Here is a 14,863-nt window from a genome sequence, read left to right as displayed (position 1 = left end):
AATATAATTTGTGGTGGTGTGGGAGTGAAGACCTCTTAGTTGTGTTTGGGAATATCTACCATGGGAAATCTCTTATGAAATAACTGTTACTTCACACAGTGTGGTCCATTCCAAATGCTAACCATTTATTCTTCAGATATTTTTCGTGAGCCTTGCAGATAAGATATCTCTGTGGGGATTGATTTAGCTGTGTTCAGAAAACTAAGCTCTCACCAGAGATGGGGAAATCACCCCACCTTTCTTTCAATTTGGTGGTAGAATGTTAACGAGGGGAGTGTTAGTCTCTGGAGCTTCCCTCCACCCTTTAACACATCAGATTCATATTAGCAATATTTATTATCTCGAAGGGTGACTCAGTGTCAGCTGTTTTCAATTTTTGCTTATAGCACCCTGGAGAAAAATGTATATCTAAGTAACAATTTACATTTTCATTTCTATATTTTATTGCAGTGGAGCTGGTCACAATATCATAGTGACAGCTGCTTTGCAGATTCACTTTTGACAGCATTTGATTCTTTGCCATAGTAGAGGTGGTTAAAAGGCTTGCTCATGGTAAGAACTGGTAAACCTGCAAGTCTGAATAATTAAGTGCTATTATTTTGTTGAAGAATTTAAGCAGGAAACATTTGTCTTTATTTAAAGAAAGCCAAATATTTACAAAAATAAGTAAAAAGAAATATTCACTGCATTATTTTGCTTCAGGACTTGCTTCATACATAATGTATATGCATATAATATTCAACAGCATGTGCAATGTGTAAAGACAATTTTACAACTGTTCATTTTACAGCTGTTCACCACGTGTGGCTGCATGGGGAAAACAAGTATGAGCTAAGAATGCTCCCCAGCTTATGCCCCTATGAGAGATGTATATGGTTACAGTAAAAAATGTACATACAGGCGTTGTTAATAAAATGCTAATAGTTACCAAGGACTAAGTTTTGAGTAGTACAACAAACCTGTATTTCAAAAACTACACGTAGAACAAGAAAATTCAACTAAACTGCTGAATAGGTTGGTTTGGACTTTTTTTTTACCCACAGAAATTCAACAAATACACAAAACCCAATATGGGCTTTAGTTTTACTACTTAGGATAGGAATCTTAAACATTAACTGTGTTTCTTCTAATTAGAAAAGAGAGCAGCTCAGTCATATATTTTGTCTGTCTTTTGCTAACTTGACCTAACAGATGCTAACTTAGCCTTTCTGCTGGATGGATGGTTTCATTTGTTGCCATCACACTTTTTAAACTTTTTTACATAAAAGGTAAAAGAAAGTATGTTGCATCAGAGAAACCACTCTTGGTTAAAAAAAAAAGTGTTCTCATACCTATGCTAAATAAGTCAGTTTTAACATGAATGTATGCGGGATTTATTATGCAGCTGTTAAGAAATTACCTTTGTAATCCCTTCTGCATTAAAGAGAATTTGCTATGTTTTATATTTCTAACACTGAAACTTTGGACCCAAAAAATTCAGCTGCTTTCTCTTCAGGGATCTGAATTTCATCCCATACAATGAAATAGGACGGTGGTTGAATATTTTTACCTTGAAGAAGTAAAAGCATTCAAGAAATAAAGATAAGCACAAGACAGTATCTCCTCTGGTATATCTGCCTCACACATACACATATGAATATGTAAGGTTCCAAGTGTAATGGAAGAGTCATTTGTGTTTTGTTTGAGAGGAGAAAGAGGACTGGGGAGAAGGATTCTACAATCCCTTCATGGACAGTCGGTGAAGCTCTCCCTAGCAGAGGGCTAGTACAAAGCCTGGACACCACATGGAGTCAAAATAGGAATAAAGAAGGGCAGAGCAGTACATGCAAGCTGTTTCTCTGCATCGGCACAGATTTCAACCCTTAGAAGCAGAGACCTAAAAATGTTTTGTGAATTTGAATTCACTTTGAGTGTGAACATCTTAGAATAGTATCAGATGCATCTATTTGGCAGGCAGCAAGTGTTAGTCCTGTCAGTGCCCTGCAGTATCTTGTCTGGAAGTTTCTCTGGCCCGTGTAGGTCCCTATAGAGCAGTTAGACTAAAATTGTGTCCTGTGAGGTATTTGGACTTCGGCATTTTAGGTTGGATCAGGAGTGGGCTTTGGAAATGAACCTCCTGGTCATTCCCAATGTGGGGCTTTGGTTGGCAAGATGGTTTGCAGTCTCAGAGTACACAAGTGGGATTCCTCCTGGGTGAAATTAAACTGTGACTCAGGACCTAACATGCTCCAACAACTAATGGACGTGCAGTCCACACTGGAATTAGTTGGAAATAACTCCCCATAAGCTGTGTGTAGGGTAGACATCAGACCCTCAACACATACGGTTTTGTTCTGTAGACCCCTTCCTATTGTAGTGCGCTAGTTGTTAACAGATAGATATCCACAATCTGATCATTAACACGTCTTGCTCTTTTTTTAAAATGATTATGGGAATCTGTTCTTGTATCTCCTATTCCTTCTGGAATTAATTACTGTTCATTAACGAAGTGGTTGGTCTATTTCATGGGAGAAACAGGATGAGACGGATGGAGGCCAGCCAATGTTCTTTAGCATGAGGCCTTTCTCACCCTCATAGTGATAGTTTTGTGGCTCACACATTAGGAACAATTTTCAATGTAGTTAACTATTCTGCTTCTGTTGCCTCTTGATATCAAAATATCTGGACATCTAAATATATAGATATCTAAGTAACATGAAAAAATGTGTTCTCTTAATCTGTGAGATAACACAGAGCTCTCTGGTTTATAGATTTTCCTGTCTATCTGTGTGTACTTGGATGTATCAGTATTATTTTCTAGAGTAGGTAGATGTTATCCTTCCATGTTTTAAAAAGACTATGTTGTGTAGAAATCGTTTGTGGGGTTTTTTTTTCTTTTCTTCTTTTTTTTTTCCCCCAAAGAGCAATTGAATGAAACAAATGAAGTATCAAAAAGAAAATACAAGCACATAATGTTTTCCTTAGTAATTTTGGTCTCTTACACCCTATGCAAGTTGAATTTTTTAGTACATTTTGGCTAGTCCAGAAAAGAATGAATATTTCAGTACAAGCTTTGAAACCTCCTGCAGATCTATATTGCTATGGTGGATGCTTACCATGCCAGCCTGTAAATACCTCAGAAAAAAAAGGTTTTGGTGCAGATGGAACTCCCAGTCCTTGAGATAAAATTAATCCTTAAAGCAACAGCAAAATTGAAAGACCTGAATATCACGTTTACTGGATACATAAATTTTATGATCTCTGCTAAAAGTATAACTTGCCTTTGATTGTTCCTTTTTGTCCATGGTTTTCAACAGCATTGAGTGTGGAATTTTTTTGTCTGTCTGATAAACTTCAGATGGTTCAACAGATGCACAGCTCACACGTGGTGAGTGTAAGCAACCCGTTTCGTACAAAAGGTTCTCGGCCTTGTGATATAGCAGAGCCTGGATTGTCCCTGCTTTTAAGCAATTTCCACGTGATAACATTGGGGACACTGGCTCTGACGTACTTAGTTTGCCGATGTCCTTCAGCTCATTATCGCCTTCATATTTGACATTGCCAGTTCTGTGGAACAAATAATTCAGAAATACATAAAAATCTTGTTAAATTGTGCAAGGCAGGGAATGTTGGTGGGTTACAAGAAGCAGCTGTGAGAATTACCAAGGCTTGTGTTTGGGCCCTTAGTGAGGAATATTAATAAAAATACAACTAGTTGAATATACTCTGGACTGCTTGTGAACTGGTATTTCACATTTTTTGTCTTCGGATCTGTGCTATGATTGGTGTTTTCAGTCAGTTTGTTTCAAGGTGCTTTCAGCTGCTTTCAACTTACCTGCATGGACTTCTGTTGAAAGATTGTCTTTCTCCACAAGCCGCATTCTCACTGGTGCAATCAAGAGACCCAAGAGTTGGAAAGACCAAACTTTTCTCTCAAGGTTTGGTAAAGGAGCAGATAGAAGGTTGGGTTGTTTTTCTTCCTCTCTTTTCTTAAGACTTGTCTTGATCTTTTTTGTATATATGAAGGAAAAGGAAACTTGCATTTGGCTTTTTTAATGTGTGAATGGCAACAAAGAATGGATTTTGATAGTAATTCACACACGTCTACACTAAATAATTGATACTTTATGAATTAATGTATGACAGCAAAGTCTTCCAGCAGCAAATTATGTGTCAAATTTAAGCGCCAACCCTTTAAATATTATATGTATGCACTTGTCTTACATCTCCACTCAGACTTAATGAAGGACAGTTAAGATTGATATGTTACATTCCTTGGCACATGTGTTATTGTAATTCCAAGGATGATGAACTAACATGTGGGAAAAACAAACAAATATCCAACATAAGGCATTAATCAGTAGCAGTCTAAAGCAAAATAAGGAATGTAACGTATTACAGATCCGTTGGAGGGATGAAATTGAGATACAACGCTTGCAAAAAGACTCTAATTCTTATACACAAAGCAAAAGAATATGTCCTCTGAAATAGCTAACACTGCACAATATATGTGAAGGAAAAAATTTTACATTAATTCATAATGCTAGCTAGATCTAAACTGAAAGTTACACAGTAAAGTATAAAATTTCTTTTGTAGTAGTATTGGTAATTTCTGTTGCAAAAGAAAAATAAAGGTGTGTTCTCCAGGAGCAGTTCTGAACCTGGCATGGAGCAGCAGTGCGGACTTCCTTCCTCGAACTTTTGGAGTTCAAACAAGAAATATATTGCAACCCGGGCAATACATTACTCAATGAATCCCAAATCCAGAAATTTTGCCACAGGTTGGTATTGAAGTTCATATAGCGAGTAGGTTTAAATGGGTGACTTTTCCTTGTGGGGGAGCAATTTTGGAAACAAACTGTATACTAAAGAGACTCATTTTATGGTTCCACTTTAAAATGTGATTGCCTAAATCGGGCTCCAAAAATATCATACTGTTTCACCTTACAAACATCTCATGACCTCCTCATCCTCAAGCCCCTTGGCAAACAGACTGATAACAAAACGGTTGCTTTATTTAATAAAATAAGGACTCGCAACTCCTGTTTTTTGGTTGGTTGGGTTTTTGGGGGGGTATTTTTGGTTTGGGGTTTTTTTTTTTACTTCACATGAAATTTTCTAATTTCACTGGGATTTATAGCTAGATTCTGAACATCTAGCCAATTTATTTTGGGACAGAAATATAGCTTAAGCAATCTTATTTCAAGCATTTTTACTGTGCTGGATGAAATTTACTTTATTGAAAGATACTGACTATGTATCTAGCTGCTTGCTTTTTGGCTCTGCTTCATCTGTGAGGCAGGCTGTACTTGAATCTCCTTCTATTTCTGTGTCATGACCCAGTGGATCATGTCCTTGCAATCAAATCAGATTGGGAAGGGAAGAAAAAGAAAAACAAATCAACAAAAGATCAAAAGGGCTAAAAGATAATATCCAAGCCACATAACTGATACAGTGTGTTAAATTTCAATGCTCAATTACTTTGTCTTGCATTCCTTTCTTTCACTTACCTTTGCTAATTGAAGTTGTTAGCCCTCTATGCAGCAGCTTTGTCTTGATGTTTTTCAGTAAAACGTTTGGCACCCTGTGGATATTATATAAATAAAAAATAATAGAGTAATTAGGCCATTGTATACATGAGAAGATTTTAGCTTGTGATATTTATGTCTTGGCTGCAAAGAGTTCCACCCATAATATGGTCTTGAAACCACAAGCATGCAGCATAAAGTTCAAAAGAGAATACAGCAGTTTGAGACCCAATCCGGCGAACCACATGTGCAATTTTAGTCATACGTATAATTCCATATTTTAAGTATCAACAAGGGTGAATATGAGTTATTCAATATGTGGGCTTGAATCTGAAAGTATGTATATATGTTATGTATTAAATAATTTTTTTATATGACTATGTTCTAGGTGTGTTATGATCAAACATAAAGAGAATTGTCCAGAACTGAAGAGTTTAAAGTCACCGATTGACTTCTGCCTATTTGATTAGATTTTGGATTGGACTTTAAACAGACAGCGTGTAATATGAAGAACGGGACACAGCCAGAAAGAAGTGATTGAGCAGTGAAGGTATGCTAGTTTCACATTTTTCTTGTTTGATCTTTTGTTGATTTTTCCCTTCTCTCATACAATCTCTTTCTTTCCTACCTCTTCTGGTCTGTTGTGTTTGCACTTGCTAGGTTGAGGGCCTATAAACATCTTATCAGAAAAATGTTGTAAGGAGGGTAAGGGGCATATCAGAGTCAGTAAAAGAGGAGTGCTGGGCATAGGGGAGCCTGCGCAAGGCATGCAGGTAAGAATGGGAGGCATGAAGGGGATCGTTAGTCATGCTGGAGGGTTTTAGTCTTTTTCCTTCCTTTTTTTAACCTGAAATCTTTAAGAATGTGTTATTTGAATTGGATATGTAGCATCAGTTTTGAGTTCAAAACCCATGGTACCTTCCAGGATTGGGTCGTATAAGACTTGTCTGTGTTTGGAATTATTCCAGATTTGCTGCACTTGAAATTCATTCCCTGCCTTAATCCAAAGTAACTTTCAAGTGTAGACAAGCCTAACAGTTTAACGCTAACATTTACTTACCTTTGGCAAAAGTTTTAGGTGTTCAAGGAATGCAGGATCATTCAGTAAGGAATGTAGAATTTTACTTCATTGGTTTGTATTAATGAGTTATTTCCTAAGAAGCTTTTAATGGCTTAATTTTATTAACTGAACCTTCATATTAAAGGCTGTATGGGTAGAGTCACGTAACTGTAACGATGGAGTTACTGCAGCATAACAACCCATACCTAGTCAGCAACCTACGGTTAAGGCTTTTAGACCTTTCCTTTCCCTGGCTCCAGCTGCATGATGAAACACTTCAGCTTAAATCACAAAGATAATTTTAAATAATGGCATTTTACCTCAGAAAGGGACAGAATGGGTGACCTGGGCAATAACTGCACTCATCTAAACATACTGCTTGTTCTTGATCCCAATTCCAAATCAGTCTTATGTACAAGATATCCTTGCAGGATGCCTATTCATCCATTTCTTTTTTGAAGTTTAGTAAATTAGGATATTTACTCTTTTCTGGACTTTCAAAACTACCAATGCTTCTTTAGCATTTCAAGAGCATGGCTGCTGGCCTGTTTTCTGCATCCAGGGTTACAGAACCTGTGTTGACTTAATGTAGAACATGATCCATAGATTTAAAAGCAAACAGTCAAACAGTTCTTAGAACAGTGTGGTCCTTCCTATCTTTGATATTTTTTTTTCTATTTTTTTGGGTTGGGACAATCTTTTAGCCTTGAAAAGATTCTAGAAACTGTATGAAGTAAGACAGAGTTTTGTAAGAATTAGCCCTTACTAATGTCTGAGAATAATTTCTGTGATCTTGAAATACTTTATGACAAGAAAACATTTTCATACTAAGTTGCTCATTTATGGAAGTCTGTGCTTTCAGGATTAGAATCTCCAAGTCAATTTGAGAATAAACATTTTGTAGAGCTATTGTACCCTCCATTTCTTTTGGTGGGTGAAGAACTTTTAAATAGTGCTATAAATAGGCAAGTGATCATCAGCTGCCTGCATCCTGCAGCAACTATTTAAAGCCCACTTCTACTTGTGGCAGTGGATTCATCATAAGAATATGTTCATTAGCAGGAAGTATATTCAATGCCGTACCAACCATGGCACGTAGTCCCTCGCTCCATGTTTAGTCCCAAAGCCCCAGTCTAGCATCATTACAGAAGGCAGGGAGGATTCTGTGTTTCTTAAAACTGCGGAAATTACCCAGGCAATAAGGTAAGGTTTTGAGAACAAGGGAACCCTAATTCTGTTGTTAAACTCCAATGTATTAAAAAATATTAGTTTATGCGAAATTTGATTTCACAAGGAGTTGGATGCTGTGGCTTTGGTTCAATAAATCAGCATTGGTTAACTATAAATAACACTATATGATCTTCAGTAGTGTCTGCTTAAAATTATGTGCTTGAAGTTACTTGTTGAATCAGCGGTAAATGTGCTAAGCTGAGCTCCTTGCTGGTTATCCAGTATGTTGGGCACTTGAGAACCTGGCTGATGCCAAGGCTGTTAGGGTCATGTAAACCAAGAGTAACATGGGATGTGTCTGTGCCTTACAACAGAGTGTGATGTGAAGACCTTTGGCTTAGGGCTGACGAAGGCTGGTATGTGTATGCTGCTTATTACTGTAAAGATCTAAAATAATATAGAATGGTATCCAAATTAATAAGCCCTGCCCCTGGGAAGGATTAGTTAGTCCAGGTTGGATGCCATTTTAATGGATTGATACTGCTTCTGGCTTGGGTGACATGAACTCGGCTGACTCTTCACTGCAGGTTAGAGCTTTATGACCATAATGTAGAGTTGGTAATTCAGCTGGCCCTTAATTTTGTGTGACTAGTAAATGACTAGTTGTTATCCACAGAGGTATCCCTACTGAATTTCATGGGCCTGTGCAAATAAAAGCATTGGTGCTAATGACTCAGAATTGATGCTGTCTTTAAAAAAAAAAAAGAAAAAAAAAAAGAGGAAAAAAAGGAGGAAAAAAAAGAAATTAAAACTGCCAAGTGATGTTAATAGTTTTCACTTGGTGCCTAGTTTTTAAGATAAGAATTGACATTTACTCAGGCTTAATTCTGTAGCATTCTGAAAACCTCTAAACCTCTTGCAAAAGTGAACTGTCACAGCTTTCATATATCTTAGTGAGGATACATTGCTGGATTGGGCCTGCTAAGTGAAATAATCCTGCCTTGGACAAGAAGTTAATCACTAGGTCAGCAAATACTTAAAAAGTAAGTAAAAATATAAATTATGTATATAATTGTGTTCCACAGCTGCAAAGATTGAACACTACAGCTAAGATTACAGAAATTTTCCTGGGCTTTAATAGGGAATTAGGTGTTTTCTGTTTATTCTGCCTTGAAATGTAAAAAAAAATTTGTCAAAGCCAACTGTATTTGCTGAGCCAACCCATGCATCTAATTGTGCTTTTTTATGGCAATTTTTCACGTCTTCATTCCTTGAACTTCATATACATCAACTGTCATTCGAGTTACATATTAGTTTATAACTAAAAATCAGTGTTGAGCATGTCTTGGAAAGTCTTGAACTTTTTCAGACACCAGGGGAAGCAGTGTAAAGTCTGAACTATGGTCAAAGTTCTCAGTACCTACCTGGAGTTAGCTTCAAGGACATTAATCGGTTCTTAACCAACAACAGTGAAAATAATTTGTCTGGGGTCAGACCTGTGTACAAAGAATTTGATTTTGCAAAGACTTGCACACACATTTGACTTCACACACTTCAACGGCTCTCATCGCTGCTCATTTGAGTGAACCTAATCTGTTAATTTAATCTTTGTGGGATTGGGACCTAAATGAGTATTTAAAATAAAAATACTGGTTTGCTTAAGTTTCAATCCCATTTTTAATCAGCGCTCTGGAATTTCAGCTAGCGGAAATATAGTAGACACACAATATGCATTGAAATACATACGTTGCATTTAGTGCTGTAGAATATTAATTTTCTTCTTTGTTGAAGGGACTTCCCCCACCTCCACATCTCTCTTACAAAGATTTTGCATCCTACATATAGACTGAGAGTGATAAGAGAGGAATATGTCATGCTCCAACATGTGCAACTTTTCAAACACTAAAAATAAATAAAAAATTGTGGAAGTGGGCTTAGGCTGCCAACAAGCAGTCTGAACTTGTATTTTACTTGTTTCTGCAGGTTTTATAAGCCTGTTCACTGAAATATTTAATGTACACTAAATGCTTATTATAGCAACCTTTGATTTACTTGCTAGAGGTCTCATATACAGATCATGTAGAAGTTTTGAGGCCTAGTCTTTGGGGGTGCTCAGCACTTCCCAGGACCCAGCCATTTACTGATTGACGGTACATGCAGCAGAACTTCATGAGTAAGACTCGTCCAAATAGGTAGAGATCAAAATTAAGTATAAGTGGCAACGGACTATTCTAGGTTGCAAATTGGCATTTCAAGAGTGGCTAAGTAGCGTCTGAACTCTCTTAACGCACCTTTTGGGCAGGTATAAGAACTCAGCGTTGATGATTCAGGGACAAACGGCCTGATTGTTAATGAAGTCAAACAGCACTATAAAAAAATCGTCACCCCTCCCCCTCTTAGTATGAAAGCAGATTAAACTAGTAAAATTTTGTTGAAACATTCTGACACTCCTCTGCATTTCTCTGTATCTCTGCATGGTCCCCATGCCTATACAGGAATATTTGCTTATTTGGATAACAACAGGATTAGGGCTCTATTTTGTGATGGGAGCTTTGCTGTATTAGTATTTGCAAAGTGCCAGTAGTGCCAAGATTACCATGATTTTTAAAGGATATATAGATAATGAGAACAGCAGAGCAGCACAAACCTGTCCTTGTAGTCTTCAGAGACTGTGTCAGAAACTAATTCCCCGCTCATCCTTGCTGAAGGAGAAAATTATTGTCAAGCAGGGATATGGGTGGGAATGATGCAGCTCCCTTAACGATAGCTCACTCCAAAATTCAATAGTCCTGACATTGCTGAAATTGGAGTTTTGATGAACTTAGAAGTGTATTCTGTACTGAACAACATTTTCTGTTATTTTCTATCATAAAGTAACAAAACCCGAATGATCGGGACGATTTTGCTCAGTGTATACAGGGTCAACTGTGTGGTGTTGACTGAAACTCATTCTGACTGACGCTTGTAGGTGATAATTAGCGTGCTTCCTAAGAAGGCGCGGGGTGACTGCACCGAGGGGACGGCCCCGGCCCGGCTCCGCGCCCGCGGTCCCCCGGCGCAGCTGCAGTGGCCGTGGCGGGAGCTGAGCCGGGCTCGGAGGTCTGCAACCTCCGCCCGGGGGCTGTACCTCAGCCCGACATGGGTGCCGAGGCGGTAGTTCATAACGCATCTTAGCATCCGGTATTACGTGCAAGCCCAAACCGAATTAATGGACACGGTGCGCCAACTGCTTGACGTGGGTTTTGCCGCAGATAATGTAAAGCTGTTGCTCTGAAAGCCACGGGAAGGGTGCCGCTGTCCGGAGTTGCGGTGCGCGGGCTCTACCGCCGTTCTGCCCCCTCGCCCCGATTCGCAGCTGTGGCGGTTCGGACCCCCCGGCTGCCGGCACGGCGCGGGGCGCCGTCGGCCTGTGGCTGCTACCGGGCCGGCAGTCCCGCGCCCCCCGCGGGGCGGGCGGCGGCTCAGGTGCAGGCCGGGGGCACGCGGGCCGCGCGCGCGGCTGCGGCGGGCACGGGCGCGGGGGGCGGGCGCGGCAGGGCGTCACGGCGCTGTGCCCGCCCCGCGCCCAATGGCGGCGCGGCACCGCCCGCCCGCCCCGCCCCGCCCCGCGCGCGGCGCTGCCCCGCCATGGGGTTACTCGCGGGCTGGGGGACGGGCGGCTGCGCGCCTCCTCCGGCTCCTCGCGCCTCCTCCCGCGCACCGCGGGCCGGGCAGTAGCGGCCGGCGCTGGGCGGCCTCGGCGAGGGCTGCCCTCCCGTCCCCTCCTGTCCCGGCCGGCCGGCGCCGCCGCCGCCGCGGTGTCCATGGCGTAGCCGCGCTGCTGCGCGCCTGCCCCCGCGGGACGCGGCGTGGACAGACCTGCTGCCAGGTGGGTGCGGCGGCCGCGACCCCCACCCCGTCGGCGGGCGGCCCGGGCCGGGCGGAGGCGCGGGCGCCCCGCAGGGATGCGCCGGCCGTTGGGGCGGGCGCGCATGTCACCCTGCGTGGGGCTGCGCGGGGGCGGCGGCGGGAGGGTCGCGAAGGGGGACCGTCGGCCTCCGCGGGGCTGCCAAGCTGCGCGGTGCGGGACCTGCGGGGGGGTGGGACGGGCAGTGGGCGCGTGTGCGGTGAGGAGCTGTAAGCGGCTCGCGGGTCCCGACCGCGCAAACGTGCAGGCTCCGTGTGAGAACGGAGAGCCGCGAGGTGGGCTTCGGGTGAGTAAAAGCTACAGGTGTCCCAACGGAAATCGTTTGCGCCAGGCTGGCTGGAACGTGCTGGGCGAGGTGCTCACTGGCACTACAGAAGCTAACGCCACCGTGCATATCGGGGTCATCGTACCCTTAGCGAGGCCAGCTGGGAACTTAGTAATGCACTAGCAGAGCGTAAATTCAGTGTGTGCGAGAATAATGCAAAGGCCAGTGTCATGTCACTTCATTACAATTTCGTTGAGGCGTTGTTGACCTGTGGGATTTAGCGTTGCCTATTTTGCAGGGGATGTACTGGAGTCGATTCACTGCAGCCTTCTGAGTACGTCTCTCCTAGCGATAACAGTAATATGCCATTAAAGTTAGATGTAAATTAAGTAACTTTTTCAACTTTCCCCACTTTCGGATGCACTCGTAATTCCAAAGTTATCGTCGTTGAAGTCAAATGGTACGGGAGATGATACTTCTTGTCTTTTTCAAAGGAAAAGATCTCAGGTATAGCTGCACGTGTGGTTATGCCTTTTCCACTTGCTGTGGACGTAACCAGATGTAAATCTACTTATCTCAGTTCTATTAAGCTGTAGCTGTTATAATTTAATTGCCATAATTTGTTATTTTCTTCTGAAATGCATGATCATCAGCACAGTTCAGTTTTAACAGAAACCTCTTGGTAGGGTTTGTAATCTGTTAAGGAAAGACTTGGATGAACGAGTGCCATGATTTTATTCTAAGAAAGAAATTTTCCTGGTTGGGTCTGTATACCAAACTAAGTGTTTATTTACTCTTTTTTGGATGAGGCCAAACAGGCTGATATTAGACCCCCTCTGGGGAGAAAACCCGAAGTGAGAGAGCCACCTGCTTTTTGACGGCTAGTGGGACCAAATAGGTTTGGCTTACAGTGGAGCACTGTTGCTATCGTGGTCTCACAGGCGGAAGACTCTAAAACTACACGTGTAAATACAACTTCTTCCAAAGACAAAATCTGTTTGTTTATCACTTCTTGCCAGGAATACTTTATTTCCCTTACAGACCATGTTTTTTCCATGAATGCCAGGGACAACATGAGTTGGTAGCTGGGTTTTAATTAGCACTGCACAGGTGTCCTATCAAAGTATTTCCAACAAGAGTGTTAGCAAAATGTTAATGGAAGATGCTTATTCATTTGAAGAGCTCCAGTTTAACCTGTGAAGGCTTACAGGGCTTGAATTCTAGCTGAGGAGGAGCTTCTCTTGTTAGGACGCAGACCTGGGCCGACACCAACTGCTGCAGCCGGTGCTCAGCGTTCCCGGCTAGCTGGGGGAGGAAGGGAGGGACGGGTGTTGGAGGGGGGGCAGGTTGTTGGCTTCCTTCAGTGAAGAGTCCTTTACTCTGAAACCTGCTTCCCCCAATTGTTTGCTATAGTCCAACCTTGTTAAGTTTAAAGTGACACTTCAGATTTTTCTCTTCTACTGTGCTTTCTCTCTCTGGGGAGGTCTTGTTTGGTCGTTGATTCTGATGCACGTTTTGTGTGTCCAGAGCCTCATCTAGTCAGAGTATGTAAGTGATATTTACCATGGATGTGACTTCTTTTAAAAAGTAAGTTTCAATTTTCATTCTCTGACATACAAAACATCTTTTAATACCCCGCATCTTGATGCCTACCTCTAGGAACAGTGTTTTGAAGTTAATTGCTAAACCAGCAGGGGGAACACAAAACTTTCTGTCTATGAAGTCTCTCTTTCTACTGCAGTTGCAACTTGTTAAAACTTTGGGCCTATGCTTTTGATAGTATTTCTTAGAAGATGAATGTCAATTTACTTGACCCCCCCCGCACCCCAACCATACATTCAAATAAACACATTATTTTTGAATGCTTGTTTATTAGTTTGCTCTAGCAGGCACGTCTCCCACTCTTCTGAATGGAATTTTTGTCATATTAGCCAGAACTGAACTTGAAAAAACATTAGAAGTTTATTTAAGTGAAATTTCTCTTTGAAGATGTTTAAGATGAATTAATTAAACCCAAGAAATTATATTTTGAGTAATCCCATATAGTTTTAGATAATGAGCTAGACAAAATATTTTCACAGTAAAACTATTACTGTGAAAACAATCACATTTATGATTGTATATAGAAATGCTGAGAGCTAAAGTTGAATTGCAAAAAAGTTGAATTCTCACAAGAAACTATTCCTAGTATTTAGGGTTTCCATAAGAGAGAATATTTTTAGATATTCTCTTAGGTTTTAAGAAGTCATTACTAGCTTATTTTTGTAAAGGTCAACTGACGCTCCCAGCATGGATCAATAATGATTTTTCTTTTTGATTTGTATTGGTGTAACAATTGATTACGTCTTTTGTGCCAGGAATACTGAATGTAAAGGCTGTTGCTGAAGCAGGTTATCTGAATTACTTGCGTTGATCCATATTGCTTTCTAATCTGTGAAGTCTGATGCAGCCAAATGGCAAATACTTAAGGTATGGGTATACAAACAGATTGCTGAATGCTAAGTGAAGGTGGGAATTTGCAGCGTGTCAGCTATTCCCAGGTGAGAGCCAGGGAACGGGCTCTTACCGTGCAGTAAATGTGAGAGATCTTGCTGCTTATACTTTGGGGTGAGCTGTCTTTCACTGATGGTGGGGTAAAAACATGCCTAGGAGCATTTGCTACAGAGTAGCTGATTTGCTACTTGTGAGTGATAACAATTGCCTATTCTCCTAGCCTTGGGTCTTAGAGCAAGTGGAGACAAAATATAGTTCAACTGAAATTAACAATCCCAGGTCAGCTTAAAGGAAGAGATGTAAGCTCCTCTGGTTCTGGAACGGCACTGACTGCATACCGAGGTATTAAATGAATATGAATTTTGTTCCCATTGTTTCAGTGACCAGGTATACATGTATTCAGTGGCCACACATTCTTCTCTAAGAGCATTATCTGATGTTGCCGGATACTGAAGGTACAA

At 41.2% G+C, this 14,863-nt stretch overlaps 1 protein-coding gene across 1 annotated transcript in view; it reads left to right on the top strand.

Annotated features, from left to right (window-relative positions):
* Positions 1–11,378: 11,378 nt before the first annotated feature.
* Positions 11,379–14,863, top strand: part of TGFBR3 (transforming growth factor beta receptor 3) — a 121,085-nt gene continuing 117,600 nt past the window's right edge. Inside the window, exon 1 of the mRNA XM_075156268.1 lies at positions 11,379–11,605. The gene's annotated coding sequence lies outside the window, so the exon portion shown is untranslated. The remainder of the gene's footprint in view (positions 11,606–14,863) is intronic.

The sequence above is a fragment of the Calonectris borealis genome, chromosome 8 (assembly GCF_964195595.1).
Source record: "Calonectris borealis chromosome 8, bCalBor7.hap1.2, whole genome shotgun sequence".
NCBI classification, from domain to species: Eukaryota; Metazoa; Chordata; class Aves; order Procellariiformes; family Procellariidae; genus Calonectris; species Calonectris borealis.
Note: the sequence above shows the minus strand (reverse complement) of the source record. Positions and strands in the feature narration are given on the sequence as shown.